The sequence below is a fragment of the Gallus gallus genome, chromosome W (genome assembly GCF_016699485.2).
Source record: "Gallus gallus isolate bGalGal1 chromosome W, bGalGal1.mat.broiler.GRCg7b, whole genome shotgun sequence".
Lineage (NCBI taxonomy): Eukaryota > Metazoa > Chordata > Aves > Galliformes > Phasianidae > Gallus > Gallus gallus.
Window position 1 is genome coordinate 5,202,015 of NC_052571.1, and position 11,692 is coordinate 5,213,706.

Genomic DNA, 11,692 nt, shown 5'->3' on the forward strand with positions numbered 1-11,692 from the left:
CATATTTTGGCCAAAATACTGATTCCCCTGCAATTGGCTATTTAGGCCATACGACAACAGAGTATCTAATCATTTTCTGTTTATCCTTATCCCTGGTTCTCAAATTTCTCTTCCAGTTTTTCATCATACTCCCTAAAGGACTTATAGCAGGCACTGCCCTGGGGGCCCTCTCTCTGTCCCCCACCTTGGAACTCTTATTCCCTATTTCTCTCAGCAACCTATGGTCGTACTACTGCAGGAACTGCTCTTCTGCAGCATCACGCACACCAATTCTCAGTTCTAAAAAATGAGGTGTACCATCAAGCAACCCTTTTTGCAGGACGTGCACATACAGCATAAGAGTCCCAGACCTCGACCTCCAAGGCAATACTTAAACACATGTGACTGTTCTTACCTTGGTCTGTGCACAGAGTTGCCAGGAATTATCAAGTCAATCTCACAAAACCGCAGTGCCCACTGTCCGTCCCTATCCCCCAGCTGTTCACAGATCTTGCCTCTTAAAAACATCCTCGGGTCCGCAGCTGGCTCCACGATGAACCACCGCTGCCAACCCACAGGGCCGCAGAAATAAGAGCAGGGTGCATCGTCCTGTGCTGTAGAGGTGGAGGCTCACCGCAGGCGACATTGTTTCCCAGGTTTCAGCACCAAATTGTGAGAAACACTCAAGATCAAAAATTTCTAATCAGGCAAAGATCTCTGTGAAGAGCAGTTTATTCATTATTGCAATAATGGGCGCACACCCCTTACTGACAAGGGAGAAATTGCACAACTAGACAGTGAAATCCACTCTATTATAAATCCCGGGTACAATGCAGGTAAATGCCTCTCCAGGCACTCATTTCCCAGCGTTTCCCCCTTTCTCCGTCGCCTTTCCCTTTTCCCCGTCGTGCCGCCTTTCCCCGTCACCTTATCCCGTCTTTTCCCCGTTCCCTGTCTTGTCGCTATTCCCCGTCACCACTCCCCTTGACCCCATCTTTTACCCTTTCCCCGTTGCCTTTTCCCCATATTTTCCCCATCGCCTTTTCTCGACGCTTTTCCCCATCTTTTCCCCCTTCCTTGTCGCTGTTCCCCGTTCCCTGTTGTTTCCCTGTTCCCCGTCGCCGTTCCCCATCTTTTCCCATTTTCCCATCGCCTCCCCCCGTCTTTTCCGCTTTTCTTCTTCACCTTTCCACGTCTTTTCTTCTTTCCTCGTCACCATTCCCAGTCTTTTCCCCTTTCCCTGTCACCTTTCCCAGTCGCCTTTCCTGTCTTTTCCCTTTTCTTATTTATTTTCTTCCCTTTTCCTTTTCTCTTTGTCCCTCTCTTTTCCTTTTTTTTCCCCAATTCCTTTAATTATTTCCATTTTATTCCTTTTCTTATTCTAATAACATTTCTCATACTTTTTGCTATTTTTTTCTGTTTTTAATCCTTCCCCAGTTCTATTTCCAACTCCTTTTTTTTTGCTCTTCTTACAATTCTCCAATTCTTTTTTCCTCCTTTGCTGATTATTTTCCTTTTTCAAATTCTCTTTTTTTCTCTGTTCCATTTCATTGTCTTTTTCCTTTTCCTTTTTTCTTCTCTATTTACTATTCTATTTCCTATTCTATTTCTAATTCTCACTTGTCCAACCCTTTTCCTATTTCTGTTCCTTTTTTTCTCTCATTCGAATACTTTTATCAATTCCCGCTCCTTTTCAATTTCTTTTTCTAATTATTTTGTCCAATTCGTTTTCCGTTTCTTTTCCTGATTTTCTGATTCTTCTAATTTTCCTCTTCCTTCTTTATTTCTCCGTCATATTTTTTCCCTTACCTCGAGGCCCCGCCCCCTGCTCGGCCAGAGTGAGACACGGAGGCCAAGGGGAGCTCCTGCTTGGAAATAGAGGGGGGGGGGGGGGGGGAGGTGGTGTCAAGTAAGGGGAACGCCCTTGGAAAGCCCAGGGAGCACAAGGGATAACCAACACCAAGCCCGTAAGACCTCTGCAAGCGTGGGAATCATCTCAGGGTCGACAGAGTTTTCCAGACAGAGGAAGGAGCAGATCTTGGCATCCATCTATGGGTGTGGGTTCCTGCTGTGTCCACCAAGAGCCTCAGTACAGTCCTTGCACTCCTCAGCAGGGTAACAACTCTCCACTTCCACCTGCTGGACACAAGACAAGACAAGCAGATATCACCTTCAGGTAAGGATGCAGGAATCACTCACCCCTTTCCAAGGATCAGGGCATATCCAACACTGCAATCAAGGAGGTCAGGAAAGGCATCACCATGTGGTGGATAAGTCTCCAGTACTAGAAGGAAAGAAGAAACCTTCATGTTAGGTACTGAACCACATGGGTTACAGAAAAACAGAGGACATGCTAGAAACCCCAAGTCATATGAAACACTCACCGCAAGGCTATTTTGGAGCCTACCATGTCATTTTCCATCGCGCTTGGTCAAACCTTACTAGACTGAATTTGGGTTACTGCAGACCATCATCAGATGGGGAAAGACCAGGCGATGGGGGAAAAAGGAAACGACGGGGAAAGGGGACACGTGACAGGGAATGGCGACGGGAAAGGGGAAAAGATGGGATAAGGTGATGGGCAAAGGGCAAAAGACCTGGAAAGGTGACGGGGAATGGCGTCGCGACGGGGAAACAATAGGGAAAGGGGAAACACTGGGACAGATGACAGTGAAAGTGGAAGACGGGGAAAGGGGAAAAGATGGGGAAAGGCGATGAGAAAAGGCGATGGGGAAAGGGTAAAAGATGGGGTCTAGGGAATATTGATGGGGAACGGCGATGGGGAAAGGGGAAAAGCGATGGAGAAAGGGGGAAACGCTGGGAAAGGTGACGGGGAGAGCCGACAGGGAAAGGGGACATGACAGGGAAACGGCACAGGACAGGGAAAGGCGATGGGGATAGGGGACACGACGGGAAAGGAAACGCGGCGGGGTAGTGGGAAAGGCTACAGGGAAAGGGGGAAGCACTGGGAAAAGCGATGGGGAAAGAGGAGACGTGACTGGGAATGGTGACAGGAAAGGGGAAAAGTCGGGATAAGGGGACGGGCAAAAGGGAAAAGATGGGGAAAGGCGACGGGAAAAGGTGATGCGACAGGAAAGGAAGGTGAAAGGTAAAGGGAAAGAGAAAATGACGGGGAGAGGTGATGAGGAAAGGGGACACGACGGGGAGAGGCGACGGGGAAAGCGGACAAGACGGGGAAAGGTGACACGACAGAGAAAGGTGGCGCGGAAAGGCTAAGGGGAAACAGGAAAATATGGGGAAAATGGAAAAGACAGGAAAAGACGACATGACGGGGAAAGGGGAAAGGCGGCAGGGAAAGGGGAAAAGACGGGGAAAAACGTCAGGAAAAGGTGACAGGGAGAGGGGAAAAGACGGAGAACGGCAACAAGTTAAGGAGAGGCGACGGGGAAAGGCGACATGACGAAGAAAGGGGAAAGGCAACGGGGAAAGGCAACAGGGAAAGGGGGAAACACTGGGAAAGGTGACCGGGAGAGCCAACGGGGAAAGGGGACAGGACAGGGAAAAAGGCACAGGACGGGGAAAGGCGATGGGGAAAAGGGACATGACGTGGAAAGGGGACACGCGACGGGGAAAGGGGAAAGGGGGAAACACTAGGAAAGGCGATGGGGAAAGCGGGGAAAAAAAAAGGGAAACGTGACGGAGAAGGGCGACGGGAAAGGGGAAAAGACGGGATAAGGTGATGGGCAAAGGGGAAAAGACGGGGAAAGGCGACAGGGAAAGGAAAGAAGACGGGGACAGAGGGAAAGCGACGGGCAGAGGGGGAAGGCGAGGGCGAAAGGGGACACGACAGAGAAAGGGGATAGGGAAGAAGAAACACTGGGAAAGGCGACAGGGAAAGCGGAAAGAATGGGAAATGGCAATGGGGAAAGGGGACACGACGGGGAAAAGGGACACGACGGGGAAAGGGGCCGAGGCATAGGGAAACGGCGGGGAAAAGAGAAAATACAGGGAAAGGCGACGGGGAATGGGGAAAGGCTACGGGGAAAGGGGGGAAACACTGGGAAAGGCGATGGGGAAAGTGGGGAAAAAAAAGGGAAACGTGACGGAGAAGGGCGACGGGAAAGGGGAAAAGACGGGATAAGGTGACGGGCAAAGGGGAAAAGCGATGGGGAAAGGCGACGCGACGGGAATAGGCAACGCGACAGGGAAAGAGGAAAGGCGGCGCGGAAACAGGAAAGGTAGCGGGGAAAGGGGAAAAGATGGGGAAAGGCGATACAACGGGGTAAGGAGAAAAGACGTGGAAAGGCGATGGGGAAAGGGGACACGAGGGGAAAGGAAAGGCGACAGGGAAAGGGGACACGAGGGGGAAAGGGAACACGAGGGGAAAGGAAAGGCGACAGGGAAAGGGGACACGAGGGGGAAAGGGGACACGAGGGGAAAGGAAAGGCGACACGAGGGGGAAAGGGGGAAACACTGGGAAAGGCGACAGGGAAAGCGGAAAAAACGGGGAATGGCAATGGGGAAAGGGGACACGACGGGGAAAGGGGCAGAGGCATAGGGAAACGGCGGGGAAAAGAGAAAAGACGGAAAAGCGACGGGGAACGGGGAAAGGCTACAGGGAAAGGGGGGAAACACTGGGAAAGGCGATGGGGAAAGTGGGGAAAAAAAAGGGAAACGTGACAGAGAAGGGCGACGGGAAAGGGGAAAAGACGGGATAAGGTGACGGGCAAAGTGGAAAAGCGATGGGGAAAGGCGACGCGACGGGAATAGGCAACGCGACAGGGAAAGAGGAAAGGCGGCACAGAAACAGGAAAGGTAGCGGGGAAAGGGGAAAAGATGGTGAAAGGCGACGCAAGGGGGCAAGGGGGAAAGACGGGGAAAGGCGATGGGGAAAGGGGACACGAGGGGGAAAGGGGACACGAGGGGGAAAGGCGACAGGGAATGGGGAAACACCAGGGAAAGGGGGAAACACTGGAAAAGGCAACAGGGAAAGTGGAAAAGATGGGGAAAGGGACGGGCAAAGGTGATACGATGGGCAAAGGCAAAGCGACGGGAAAGGCAAAGCAATGGGGAAAGGGGAAACGGAGGGGAAAGGCGACAGGGAAAGGGGAAAAGACGGGGAAAGGCGACAGGGAAACGTGATGGGGAATGGTGACAAGGTAGGGAGAGGCGATGGGGAAAGGGGAAATAACGGGGAAAGGGGGAAACACTGGGAAAGGCAACAGGGAAAGTGGAAAAGACGGGGAAAGGAACGGGCGAAGGCGTTACGATGGGCAAAGGTGACACGACGGGGAAAGGGGAAACGGCGGGAAAAGGCGATGGGGATAGGGGAAAAGACGGGTAGGGGGAAAAGACGGGGAAAGGAGAAATGCGGTGGGGAATGGGGAAAGGCGGTGGTGAGAGGCAATGGGGAAAGGGGAAAAGAAGGGAAAAAGCAATGGGGAAAGGCGACACGACAGGAAAGGCGGCATGATGGGAAAGGCAACGGGAAAAGGGGAAAGGTGGCGAGGAAAGGGGAAAAGACGGAAACAGGCCATGGGGAAAGGGGAAAGGACGGGGAAAGGCGACGAGGAAAGAGGAAAAGACAGGGAAACGGGAAAATATGGGGAAAAGGCGATGGGGAAAGGGGAAAAGACGGGCCAAAGGAAAAGACGGGGATGGGGGAAAAAGACAGGGAAAGTAACACGACGGGGAAAGGGGAAAAGACGGGGATGGTGGAAAAGACAGGGAAAGGCGACACAACGGGGAAAGTGGAAAAGATGGGGAAAGAAGAAAAGACGGGGAAAGGGGACGGGGAAAGAGGATAAGACGGGGAAAGGGGATAAGACGGGGAAAGGTGACGGGAAAATTGGAAACGACGGGGAAAGGCGACACGATGGGGAAAGCTGATGCGACGGGGAAAGGGGAAAGGCGACGGAAAAAAGGGAGAATACGGGGAAAGGAGACACGACAGGGAAAGGGGACAGGGAAAAGGGGAAGGCGACGGGGAAATGGAACAAGACGGGGAAAGGGGAAAAGGTGGGGAAAGGGGAAAAGACATGGAAAGGCAACAGGGAAAAGGGAAAATATGTGGAAAAGGCGACGGGGAAAGGGGAAAAGATGGGGAAGGAGAAAAGACAGGGAAAGGCGACACGACGGGGAAAGGGGAAAAGATGGGAAAGGGCGACGGGGAAAGGGGAAAAGATGTGGAAATGGCGACGGGAAAATGGGAAAAGATGGGGAAGGGGGAAAAGACAGGGAAAGTGTCAGGGAAAGGTGATGGGGAAAGGGGACAGGGAAAGGTGACGGGGAAAGGGGATAAGACGGAGAAGGGGGACAGGGAAAGGCGAAGGGGAAAGGGGATAAGATGGAGAAAGCAGACGGGGAAAGTGGAAAAAACAAGGAAAGGCAACGGGAAAATAGGAAATGACGGGGAAAGGCGGCGGGGAAAGGAGACACAATGGGGTAACCTGACACGACGGGGAAAAGGGAGAATACGGGGAAAGGGGACAGATAAAGGGAAAGGGGATGGCTAAAGGGGAAAGACTGGGAAAGGCGACAAGGAAAGGGGACAAGACGGGGAAAGGCGAAGCGCGACGGGGAAAGGTGAAGCGTGACAAGCAGTGGGGAAAGGGGAAGGCGACGGGGAAAGGCGACGGAAAAGGGGAAAAGACGTGCTAAGGTGACGGGCAAAGGGGAAAAGACAGGGAAAGGCGACGCGATAGGAAAAGGCGACGCTACGGGAAAAGAGGAAAGGCGGCGCGGAAACAGGAAAGGTAGCGGGGAAAGGGGAAAAGACGGGGGAAGGCAACAAGATGGTGAAAGGCGACACAACAGGGCAGCGGGAAAGGCGGCGGGGAAAGGGGACACGAGGGGGAAAGGGGAAATGACGGGGAAAGGGGAAAATATGTGGAAAAGGACACGGGGAAAGGGAAAAAGACGGGGACAAAGGGAAAGACGGGGAAGGGGGAAAAGACAGGGAAAGGCGACACGACGGGGAAAGCGGAAAAGACAGGGAAAGGGGAAAATACGGGGGAAAAGACAGGGAAAGGGGAAAATACGGGGGAAACGACATGGAAAGGTGACGGGGAAAGGGGAAAAGATGGGGAAAGGCGACAGGGAAATGTGACGGGGTGTCACGGAGTTACCTAGATAGATCTGTGCCCGTGACAGGGGGGCAGTAGGCTTGCGGGCCCCCCTCCCCCCTGGCTTCCCAAGAAAAAACGAAGCGGCGGCAACAATCTAAGAAGGAGAACTTATTTTACTAACTATGACGTTGGGATGCAAGATGACACGATACAATACAATCTAATTGGGAGTAAGGATAATAAACCAAATGAAACGAGGGAGAGAGAGCGAAAGAGTGATAGAGAGGGAGAGAGAGAGAGAGTGAGAGAGTTTCCGAAACCGAAAGCCTTACTTGATGAAGGCGCCCGGCTTGGAAAGCACACCCACTCCTCTCCCGGCAGCAAGCGAAAGTGAAGAAGAACCGCGCGCAACCAGATGACGTATCTTCTGTGATGAGTCTTCCTTCTCTGACCGTGAGGTCCTCTGGGATACGTAGTTCTTCTCTTTTATCCATGATGTTATGATGTGGAATACCAATAGCGAAGTTACAAAACCATGACATTCCACCCCTTAATCTACATCATTATATCATGCTTAATACATATACATAGAACTACTGACTGCACTCCCCCAACATCAAATTCCCCTGTGGTACACATTGAACATCCCCATCTTTCTGCATCACCCACCAAGTGGAGCCAGGTCCCTGGGCAAAAACAGTTCCACGGAGAGGTCTGCCCGTTCCAGAGGCTGGAAGGACCCAAACTGCTTTTCCCAACATGCTCTTTACATGTACTACAGGGACCTTATCTCCCTCTACGGTATGTAGGGAGCTGGATTGGGTAGGACCATCACGATTGATAGATCCCCTAGTGTTGACCAACCAGGTGGCTTCTGCCAGATGCTTCTCCCAGTGCTTAAATGTTCCACCGCCCATTGCTTTCAGCATAGTTTTTAACAACCCATTGTATCGTTCAATCTTACCAGAAGCTGGTGCATGATAGGGAATATGATAAATCCATTCAATGCCATGTTCTTTGGCCCAAGTATTTATAAGAGAATTTTTAAAATGAGTCCCATTATCTGATTCAATTCTTTCTGGGGTGCCATGTCGCCACAGAACTTGTTTCTCCAGACCTAATATGGTATTTCTGGCGGTAGCATGGGGTACTGCATATGTTTCAAGCCACCCAGTGGTCGCTTCCACCATGGTGAGCACATAACGCTTACCATTGCAGGATCGTGGCAAGGTGATATAGTCAATCTGTGGAGAGCTTTTGGGACCCGGAGCACTGGCTCCGGGAGAGGGGCCATGATGGGATGCAGCTGGTAAGGAGATAGGGCCCTGCTCATTAAACCAGGCAAGGTCGTGCTGCCCTCACTCAGGAGCAGAAATAAGAACATGCTGCAGTTAAGAAAATTGAGTGGTATGCGGTAAACAATCGGGCATTCATCACGGGACTGTCACAGTATCTAGCGTTGATGGTTACTTTCTCACGTAAAGAACTAACCAATAAGAGAACCCAATTTGGCATATGTAGTAGCTCATTAACTATCGTATAAATGCCTGCGTGTGCTTCAATAAAGCTGAGACTTGTTGATCATGAAAGCATGAGACTTGTCTCCCGCTGATTTGCTACATCAATCTGCCACGCCTCCCCATATTTATACTTTTGCCATCGCCCTTCCTCCCAGAGAGGTTTCATCCTCTTGGCTTGTTTAATTATGGCGCATGTTTCACAGTCATGAATAACTTGTGCAATAGCATCCATAGTTAAGTCCACCCCTCAGTCTCTAGCCCACTTATATGTTGCATCTCTCCCTTGACGGCCCGAGGTCTCATGGGCCCACCGAGCTAGAAATAATTCACTCTTGTTCTGCCAGTCCAAGTCTATTTGAGCCACCTCAATTCTGGCAGCCGGATCTACCTCATTGGTTATTTTTCTGTTCTTCAGTAGCCCGATTCTTGGGCACACGAGCATCTATATGGCGCACCTTTACAACCATATTCTTTATTCGGGCAGCAATGTCTTTCCACAGTTCAGCAGCTCAAACAGGTTTACCCCTCCGTTGCCAGTTATTTTGCTCCCACTGCTGTAACCACCCCCATAAGGCATTCGCCACCATCCATGATCAGTATAAAGATAAAGCACTGGCCACCCCTCCCGTTCAGCGACATCTAAGGCTAGTTGGACAGCCTTGACCTCTGCAAACTGACTTGATTCTCCTTTTCCTTCAGTGGCCTCTGCAACTTGTCGCACGGGGCTCCACACAGCAGCTTTCCATCTGCGATACTTCCCCACAATACGACACGATCCATCTGTGAACAGGGCATATTTCTTTTCATTTCCTGGTAGTTCATTGTACGGTGGGGCCTCTTTGGCACGTGATACCTCTTCTCCTGGTGATGTTTCAAACTTTTTACCTTCAGGCCAGTCCATGATCACCTCTAAGATTCCTGGACGACTGAGGTTCCCCATCCGAGCTCGTTGTGTAATCAGTGCAATCCACTTGCTCTAAGTGGCATCAGTAGCATGATGGGTGGAGGGAATCTTTCCTTTAAACATCCAGTTCAGCACTGGCAGTCGAGGTGCCAGGAGGAGCTGCGTCTCAGTATCGACTACTTCGGAAGCAGCCCTAACCCCCTCATACGCAGCTAAGATTTCCTTCTCAGTTGGGGTGTAGCACTCTTCAGACCCCCTGTATGCTCGACTCCAGAATCCCAGGGGTCGGCCTCGGGTCTCCCCTGAGGTTCTTTGCCACAAGCTCCAGGTGGGACCTTTCTCTCCAGCAGCAGTGTAGAGGATGTTCTTTACATCCTGTCCCGTCCGTACTGGCCCCTGGGCCACGGCACGGGCTATCTCCTGTTTGATCTGCTCAAAAGCCTGCTGCTGTTCAGGACCCCATGTAAAATCATTCTTCTTCCGCGTCACCTGATACAGGGGGCTTACAATAAGGCTATAGTTTGGAACATGCATCCTCCAAAAGCCCACTACACCCAGAAAAGATTGTGTCTCTTTCTTATTAATGGGTGGAGACATGGCAGTGATTTTGTCAATCACATCTGCTGGGATGTGACGGCGCCCATCTTGCCACTTTATACCTAGGAACGGAATCTCCTGGGCAGGTCCTTTCACTTTGCTTCGCTTAATAGAGAAACCAGCACGCAGAAGGATCTGGATTATTTGCTCTCCTTTCTTAAAAACATCTTCTGCTGAATCGCCCCACACAACAATATCATCAATGTATTGCAGGTGCTCAGGAGCACTGCCCTGTTCCAGTACAGTTTGGATTAACCCGTGGCAAATGGTTGGGCTGTGTTTCCACCCCTGGGGCAAACGGTTCCAAGTATACTGAACGCCCCTCCAGGTGAAGGCAAACTGTGGCCTGCACTCTGTGGCCTGAGGAATGGAAAAGAAGGCATTAGCGATGTCAATGGTGGCATACCACTTGGCTGCTTTTGACTCCAATTCATACTGGAGTTCTAGCATGTCCGGCACAGCAGCACTCAGCGGGGGTGTGACTTCATTCAGGCCACGGTAGTCTACCGTCAGCCTCCATTCTCCACTGGCTTTACGCACTGGCATGTTTGTCCATGATGTTATGATGTGCAATACCAATAGCTAAGTTACAAAACCATGACACGGGGAAAGAAGAAAAGACGGGGAAAGGGGAAAAGATGGGGAAAGGGGATGGGGAAAGGCGATGGGAAAATAGCGAATGACGGGGAAAGGTGAGACGATGGGGAACGGGGAAAGCGACAGGGAAAGGCGAGGCGACGGGGAAAGGGGAAACGATGGGCAAAGGGGAAACGATGGGCAAAGGCGACGTGACGGGAAAGGCAAGGCAACAGAGAAAGGTGACAGGGAAAGGGGGAAATGATGGGGAAAGGCGACGGGCAAAGGCGACACGACGGGGAAAGGGGAAAGGCGGTGAAAAAGGCGAAGGAGAAACAAGAAAATATGGAGAAAGGGGAAAAGGCAGGGAAAGACGACAGGGAAAGGGGAAAAGATGGGGACAGGCGACGGGGAAAAGGGAAAAGACGGGGAAAGGGAAAAAGATGGGGAAAGGCAACACGACGGGGAAAGAGGAAAGGCATGGAGAAAGTGGAAAAGACGGGGACAGGCGACGGGGAAATGGGGAAAAGACGGGGACAGGTGACGGGGAAAGAGGAAACGATGCGGAAAGGGGAAAGATGGCGAGGAAAGGGGAAAAGACGGGGAAAGGCGAAAAGACGGGAAAAGGCGACGGGGAAGCAGGAAAATATGGGGAAAGGGGAAAAGACAGGAAAAGGCGATGGGGAAAGACGACTGGGAAAGGGGTAAAGACGGGGACAGGCGACAAGGAAAGGGGAAAATACGGGCAAAGGCGACGGGGAAAGGGGAAAGGGCAAGCGACGGGGAACGGCAAGACGACGGGGAAAGGGCAAGCGACGGGAAAAGGGGGAAACACTGGGAAAGGCGAAGGGGAAAGGGGACGAGACGGGGAAAGGCAAAGGGGAAAGGGGACGAGACGGGGAAAGTCAAGGCGACGGGAAAGGCAAGGCGACAGGGAAAGAGGAAATGAAGGGGAAAGGGGAAACGGAGGGGAAAGTTGACAGGAAAAGTGGAAACAGAGGGGAAAGGTGACAGGAAAAGGGGAAACGACGGGGAAAGGGGAAAAGACGGGAAAAGGTGACGGGGAAAGGGGAAAATATGAGGAAATG